This window comes from Pinus tabuliformis, chromosome J (assembly GCF_031772625.1).
Source record: "Pinus tabuliformis cultivar Carrire ecotype Pingquan chromosome J, CPIR1, whole genome shotgun sequence".
Lineage (NCBI taxonomy): Eukaryota > Viridiplantae > Streptophyta > Pinopsida > Pinales > Pinaceae > Pinus > Pinus tabuliformis.
The window spans coordinates 837,719,768-837,728,474 of NC_142295.1; the positions used below are offsets into that span (position 1 = coordinate 837,719,768).

Sequence of the window (8,707 nt, forward strand, 5' to 3'; positions counted from 1 at the left end):
AAGACTCGACAAGGCATAAGAGTGTTGAGAGTTTGACTCATCTAAGGAGAAGCTTGGTAAAAACTTGGCAAGTGAAAAAATGCATTATCTTTCAGAAAGGGTTTTATCCTGGAAACATCACGCATAACGTCTTTAAGTAGAAAAACTCCCTTTCTCTCCTGTGATACAGAATCTACTTTGGCATTGGTAAAGTGAAAATGGCCATAGTATGGCAGGAAATACTTGAAAAAAAATTGAATAGTGGCTTCACTTGGTTGAGAAAAAGCAACCATACGTGAATCTTGATTTGGACCCAGTTTTACTTGTGCCTGGCATAGGGGTTCAATATTAACATCCATGAATGAAAAGGGCCACAAAGAGCGAGTTTGGGTTCGTCTTTTTACTGTTGATCATGAATTTCGAACAAAGATTTGGTCCCTTTATGATCCTAGCACTAGAAAAAAACCTATGTCCTTGGATCCAAAAACAATGATTGAAGTCCTGAAAGACAAATTTGGACTGTATTCTTGTGACCTTATGGACCCTGATCTGATTATTCTTGGAGTCCAGATTGATGTTGCTATAAATGCTGGAAATTTTGGGGGACCTGCTTTCAATGACAAGGGCTAGTGTGTGGGAATTGCATTTCAATCACTTAAACATGAAGATGCAGAAAATAATGGATATGTTATACCAACTCCAGTTATTACACACTTTATCACGGATTATGAATGCTCGGGAGACTACGTAGGATTTCCCATACTTGGAATAGAATGGCAGAAAATGGAGAATCTTGATTTGCGTATTGCAATGGGAATGATGTCTAAAAAGAAAGGTGTTTGTGTAAGAAGGGTAGAACCAATAGCTCTAGCAGTGAAATTATTAACATTGTCAGATATTCTTCTAAGTTTTGATGGAATTGATATTGCTAATGATGGAATTGTTCCTTTCAGGCGTGGTGAGCGCATAGGTTTTAGCTACCTTGTTTCAAAGAAGTACACAGGAGAGCATGCCAGAGTCAAAATTCTACGTGATTCTGAGTATCATGAATTTGATCTCAAGCTTTCTACTCACAAATGCCTAGTCCTTGCACATATAAAGGGGAAGCCTCCATCTTATTACATCATATTTGGATTTGTATTTTCAGCTCTATCTATGCCATACCATCATTTTGAATATGGAAAATATTATGACTACGATGCTTTAGTAAAACTGTTGGACAAGCTACTGCATTCTATGGCACAAACAAAAGATGAATAGTTGGTGGTGATTTCTTAGGTTCTGGTTGCAGATATAAATATTGGTTATGAGGATATTGTCAATACACAGGTCCTAGCTTCCAATGGAGTGCATGTGAAAAAAAACTCAAGCATCTTGCAGAAATGGTGGAAAACTATGAGGATGAATTTTTGAGATTTGACCTCGAGTATCAACAAATTGTTGTTTTGGCAACAAAAAAAATCGAAGGAAGCAACTCCTGATATTCTTGCAACACATTGCATACCTTCAACTATATCTGATGATTTGGAAACGTGAATCAGTTTTCCATAGGTGACATTCCTTACATTCTAATTTGATTATTCGGATGAATATTATTTACTACTTCCACGACATGATAGGAAAGATGCTAGGTTAGGGATATCAAGAGGGTACTACTCTCTTTGGTTTTGGTTATGACTTTCGACAAAGTAACAGGCTTCAAGAAACAATTAATCGTTTAAGATCAAAGTTAGAATTCATACATAAATCTTCTGGAGGAAAGAAAGTAACCATCATAAGCCATTCAATGGGAGATCTTCTAATCAAATGTTTTCTCTCACTCTATAATGAAGTATTTGAGAACTATGTGAACACATGGATAGCCATTGCTCCACCATTTGAAGGTGCACCTAGATTTATAATGGACTTTTTTCTAATGGAGTTGCATTGTAGAAGGATGGAAACAAGATATTTTCATTTCTAAGTGGAGCATGCATCAACTATTGGTGAGGAGAATTATAATGAGAGCTAGCTTGAAATAGTCACTTCATTGTCATGGCAAGCAACGACTTTTGTAAATCCAGACACAAGCAAAGGAGGAGTCTTCTTCTTCTCTTGGTAATGAGTCTGTGATATTTGCAGAGAAACTTCATAATGGGGGAGGAGGCCCAGGAAAAAAAATGTTATTATTGAGGGGTCCAGTAGTTAGGAAGCTGAGAAAAAATCATTTCAGCAAAGGATTAAAGAGCTAGAATCTAAAATAAAGGAAATGTATAGGAAAAGACTAAAGGATCTCAAGGCCATCGACAGGGCACTTGTAGTTTTTGCTTCGAAGGAGGAGGAATGGAGATGCAAGAAAAAAACAACTGGTAAATCAACTTGACTTTCAACACTTTAACAATAATGAAGATATTCATATCAAGGATGAATCCGTTGCAGAAACCAACTGGAAAGTAATTAGCCATAGCAGGTATGTAGCAGAGCCTAAACGTAAAAAAAATAAGGCGTAGTGTATGCTTAGAAATTCTCTAGCAAAGATGGAAGAGTGGAAATTAAAAGCCCAAGAGAAGAAACATGTGGAAGCTACCCTTAGAAGCGTTACGGAAGAAATGATGAGACTTCAAAGGAAGATAGAGGAAAAGGATGCTTTTATACTATCTCAAATATTTGAGAAGGATGCCGCTGGAGTCAAAGATTCAGTTCAAGCTGAGGTTGGAGCTAAGGAAATGGAGTTGTCCAGGGCTAAGAATCCTTTGTGGCGTTACACGGATGACGTTAGTAGTAGAGAGCGAGAGGCAGAGGAATGGAATAGGTTGTATTTGGGTCTCAAGCTTGAATTGGACAATCTTTGGATATACAGGGCAAATGCATAGCTTCAGGGCATTGAAGTGACATCAAGATCATTAAGGGAATTGTCTGCTCAAAGAATGTAAAACATAAGCGTATGACTTTTGAGACAAAGTTGGGTGTGCAAATGTGCACAATTTGGAGAGCAGGGTGTTTGTGTCACAGGTTGCAGCAGTAGTTGCTGCCTTACATGAATGATTCTAGCTGGAGGAAAGAATAAACGGATTGAGAAACTTCAGAAGGCTTTCAAAATATCAGCTATTAGATGAGTAATAAAATGTATATATTAATGTAGGAAAAAATTATTAATTCATTATGATTAAGTCAGCTGGTTTGGCTCCAAATTTTGAATTTGAATTTGCAATATTTTTTTATTATTTTTATTTTTCTAGTATGTAGGCTTCAAGGTCCATATTTGATGATAATATACCATTAAAATTTATTTACCACAATTTAAATAAGTAAGAATTTCATTGCAACCATTTACATAAGTAATCAATAAATGGAGGAATATATGCTCCAATAGCTTAGTTGAGATGCTCTTGAGCTCATGACTCTGTTGGAATGCTCCTCCTAACTACCCAACTAGATTTGCCTTCAAGCCAACTAGGAAGTATTTCCTAGCCTAGGGAACCTCCACAAGTTTCCTAGCCCTCCGAGCCCAAGTCCAACCAGATGTAGTGTGTCCAAGTTTAACAAACACTCTCCATATCCAAGTTTGATCTCCCTCCTCTTTCTCCACATCCCTCCTCCAAAACAAAATCTTCCAAATAAAACCAAGACCAAGGATCCCCTCCTCCTCTCATCATCCTTCCCCTTTTATGCCTCTTCCTCCCATCCACCTCAACCACCTATCATTAATGTCATGACTACCCCCTCATCCTTTCATTTAGTATCCTTGACTTTTCTTACCATATCTTCTCCCAAGTAGATTTGAGAAGACATTTTGGGGATAAGATATGGATATTTAATTTGGAAATTAATTGGGGAAGACCATATCTTCTCCCAAGTAGATTTTGAGAAGACATTTTGGGGATAAGATATGGATATTTAATTTGGAAATTAATTGGAGAAGACCATATCTTCTCCCAAGTAGATTTTGAGAAGACACCTTGGGATATGAATATTTAAATTGGAATAAATGGAACATATCCTATCAAAAATTAAATTTGAGAAGACAAGTTGGGAATTGAATAATAACAATAATAAAATTTATATCAGTAAATAAATTTACAGTTTCACAAATGTAGGTATGTACCAATATTTCTTGATAATTATAAGTCAATATTTTTAGGTAATTTAAACACTAATAAAATTTGCATGTTAAGATTAAGTAGGGCATTATAAAAGATTTGACCATCAAAATTGATCAGATACTGCCTCATATTATTGGTTTTTTAAGGATATATGAGGCCTTCGAATCCCAAAAATATCAAGAAATTTTGTTACCCTTTCATATCTCAATTCTCCAATGTTGGATTTTATGATGGTGCATCCAAAGAATGCCAATGTGGTGGGGGTAGCTTTATCATGCTTCTAAGTCTTCTCTTGTTCCATATTTGGATGAACATTTGATCTAGAACAAACACTAAGGCTGAAATTATTGCTTGTTGGGCACTCCTATATTTGTTTCCTTCAAAAAGTTTATTTTTTTACAAGTTTGTGGTGACTCTAAATGCATAATTGACTAGTTATCACACTCCATAGACTTACAAGTACTAAATTTTTCTTACTAGAAGGACAAGATAACAGACATGAAGAAAAAATTCCAAAAAAAAATTCAATCTCTCTTTTCAACACATACACGGGGATTGAAATATTGAGGCAGAGACTTTATCAAAGAGGGCTCTTTCCGTGGAAGAAAGATATATATTTTTGAAGAATGGCAATGTACACTTTTGTTGAAAAGAGGAATAATTTACCTTCTTTTAGGATATTATTTTGACATAGACAAGACCAGGCACACAATAAGGCCTTTCCATTTGAAATTCTATTTAAACAACCTATATATTTTGTCTTGGAAAATGATCTCTCAATTTATTGAGAGAAATTGGTATAGTGATAGGTTTTCTTACTTTTTGTCATCTTTTCTCAGCGCATCACCTGTTGTGATTATTAAGTTTCATTCAGTGATATTGTAGTTTTCTAAAATCTCTTTGACATGTACTATAATTTTGTTTTTGACATTGTTGTGACTATTAAGTTTCATTTAGTGATATTGTAGTTTTCTAAAATCTCTTGTATACATGTACTATAATTTTGTTTTTTACATTTGGAAGATTTCTTGGTTTTCTACTTGCGCAGACCAAGTTTGAAGCTATGCTTCCTATGTAACATGTTTCTATGCAATCCTTTTATTTGAATAGAAAATTTCTAGCTATGCTTCCTATGTAACATGTTTCTATGCAATCTTTTTATTTGAATAGAAAATGTACGAAATTTTCATTGGAAAAAAAAAGATATGCCTATTAATCACTATTAGTTTAGCATTGACCAAAGCAACTTATAATGTTTAACTTTGAAAATTAAATGTATTGCATCTTTTGCATACTATAATTTCATGTGGATAACTACTTCACATATTTTATGCTAAAATTTATGCATGTGGATATAATATTCATGCCATAATTTATGGATATTGTTACAATATTCATGAATGATTTTTAGATATTTGTGTAATCAATTTTTATTCTTAACTTTTATAGGAAAACTATTCAAAAATAAAATAATTGAAATAGATCATACTTAGGTAAATAACATATCTTCCATAAGTTACTTGTGGATATTGTTACAATAGTCATGGATGTTTTAGATTATTTGTGTAATCAATTTTTATTCTTAACTTTTATAGGAAAACTATTCAAAAATAAAATAATTGAAAATAACTCATACTTAGGTAAATAACATATTTCCATTAAGTTACTTCCCACCATTTTAAGCAAGTCTTTGCATCAAAATTGGATAGGAATAAGATGCAAATAAATACACTTATCACAAATTACTTCCCATCTTTATTTATGTTTTTCTAGCACTTATGTAAGAGTAAAATTGTAAAATTTTAAGTAAAGTTACTCATAATTATTACCTACCAAAATTTATGGAAATTATATGAAAAAAATTACTTTATCCATTTCAAATTATTAGTTCCTACTAAAGCAATACTACAAAACTTGATATACTTATTAATAATTATAAATTATATTTTTTTATACAAATTTTCCTATAACATAATTTCTAAATTAAATAATATGAACAGAATCTTCTCATATAGCTTGACATCACACCACAATAATAGAAAAATCATATATTTTCTTATAACCTAATCTCTAAATTGAATAATAAGAACAAAATCTTCTTACACGTAAACAATATAACTTGATACGGCCTGGAGTATGCCGTAAAACTGCTTCTGCTTGGCTAAGAGCTCGTCTTCCTCAGACGTAAGGAAACAGGTTAACGGCCCAAGACCCAGAGGCATCTGGCAGGAGTGAAAGCCTGCTCCCTTACGGACCACCAGCGGGTTATTACAGGTGGCGTGGTTTTCTTTGATAACGGTGATGAGTCAAATCGACATTCGCGGATAGCAGCCAGAGATGGTTGTCCTCACTGTTGGTTTGACACCTGAGTTTGATAGGTTTTGCCACCTTCGGAAAAAAAAAAACAATATAACTTGACAACACACCACATTAATTAAAAAAATGATATACTTGTTATGCTCTTTGAAAAATTTCCTTAGCTTCAACTTCAAGGCAGTGACCTACTAGATGGGATGATCATGGGTGAGAAAAGGTTGTGGCTGACCACATTATTAAAAGTGATATACATTGAAGAATTGAATACCTCGAAGGTATATATATATTAAATAGAACTACTAAATACAAATTTTCGGTGCGTATTTGTTTTTTAAGTCATTTCCGTTTTTTTTTTAAAGTTAGAATCTTAAATTTAATAATGGTAAAAAAATAATGTTTCAAAAATGTGTTAAGATATTAAATTGGTTGTTTATATATTTAAAAGTGTATTTTATATTTTTTATTTTAAATATTGAGAAATACATTTTATAGGGTTAGAGTAATAAGTCATGCATGAGTAGATGATAATTGGTTAAGGAAAATCGGATTGAGGGGGCGCTAGTTAGGGTTCGAAGCAAGAAGTAACAGGAGAAGCGAGCTGAGAACCATGAAGGTACCAGGAGGAGGGAGTTCTACTCCCTCCTACAACAACGTTGTATTGGATAAAAGCAGAGAAATGAGTTCGAACGGATTTAGGAGACCTTAGGAGGCGGAAAAAAAAAAAAAATATAGACTCAACAGAACCGAAAAGCAGTAAAGATGATGTTCAGGAAGAAACTCATGGGATGGTCAGAAGGGAGAAGATACCAGAGGACAACAATCAGAAAAAAAGGTACAACTCGGCAGAGGGACCCTGTAAGCCCAAGACTGCCACCAAACCTAGGGTAGTTCTGAATGATCCTGCACTGCAGGAGCACAGAGAGCACATGACGACTTATGCTATTATCTGTAAGTTTATGGGCTTATGGCCCACAGAGAAGAATCTGTATACTTGGATCAGAAACAACTGGAAACCAAAGGGGGATATAACTCTACATCTAGGGTCCAAGGGCTTCTTCACAGTGGTTTTCAATAGCCTAGAGGATAAAGATAGAGTTTTCGAAGGAGGACCTTATTTCTATGCTGCTACAGGACTCTATATGCGACCTTGGGTAATGAACTTTGTCCCGGAGCGGGAGACATTCACTTCGGTCCCGGTATGGATAAGACTTTACTCCCTACCTCTAGATTATTGGTTGCCTGAATCCTTGAAAGCTATAGGAAATAAATTAGGGCATTTTCTAAAAATTTCAAAGGCAACTCTGAGAGGGAAATATACTTCCTTCGCACGAATATGTGTGGAAATGGATTTATCGAGAGCACTCCTGGGTGAAGTGGTCTTAGAAGTTTATGATGAGGAATGGGTATAGGCGGTGGACTATGAACATATCCCTTTTAGATGCCAGAAATGTTATGAACACGGACACCTTTTCAGAGATTGCCCACAAAACAAGCAGGAGGAGAATCTAAGGACCAACATACACAAAGATCTCGAAGGATTCACCAAGATAGGAGGCAGAGGGAAGGGCAGAGGAAGAAGGTATCAGAAAAAACAGAGTGATAACAAAACAACAAGTCGCAATAGTTTTGAAATCTTAGAGGAAGAAGAGGGGAAAAGTGGAAAATATGTTACTCGAGACAATCATCCTAAAGAAACAGAAAAGGAAGACAACATGGAAATAGTACAGGACAACAAAAAACTACAGGAAACCATCCCAAACAACATGGAGCAAAGCAGGGATCAAGAGATGACCCCTAGTGAAGTTGGGACTGAGGACCAAGAACTACATGAGATTCTTGAGAGGGAGAATCTTGATCTAGAGAAATTCTTAAACCAGGGAACCAGCAAAGGGATAGATTCCCTACCACAAGAGAAGTTTGACAGAGTTCAACAACTTTTCCTCTAGTGATCTCAGACAAAAACCTCCGGAAACAAAAGAAGCCATGAAAGCCAGGACCAGGGAGGAGTCAAATCAATGGAGGAAATATCAAGACAATCAGCTAAGAACCCAGGTAGGAAAAGAGGCAGAAAGAGACAAAATGAACTGCTAATAGAGTGTGGAAAGCTTATGATCAACTCAGGTAAGATGAAAGATCTTACTGATTACTCTTTCAAAAACCCATCATCATGAAGCTCACAACTTGGAGTATCAGGGGTCTAGGAAGTAAAAGGAAACAGAGGAATCTCAGCAGCAGATTAAAAGAAGAAAACCCAGATATGGTGTTCATACAATAAACAAAATGTTCAATAGACAAAGTCCGGAAGATACATAGCAAATGGCTCAGTAAGA

General features: G+C 35.2%; 1 pseudogene; it reads left to right on the forward strand.

The window, feature by feature from the left end:
* The first annotated feature begins 468 nt into the window (after positions 1–468).
* Positions 469–1,525, forward strand: LOC149229314 (protease Do-like 9 pseudogene; annotated as a pseudogene).
* Positions 1,526–8,707: the final 7,182 nt, after the last annotated feature.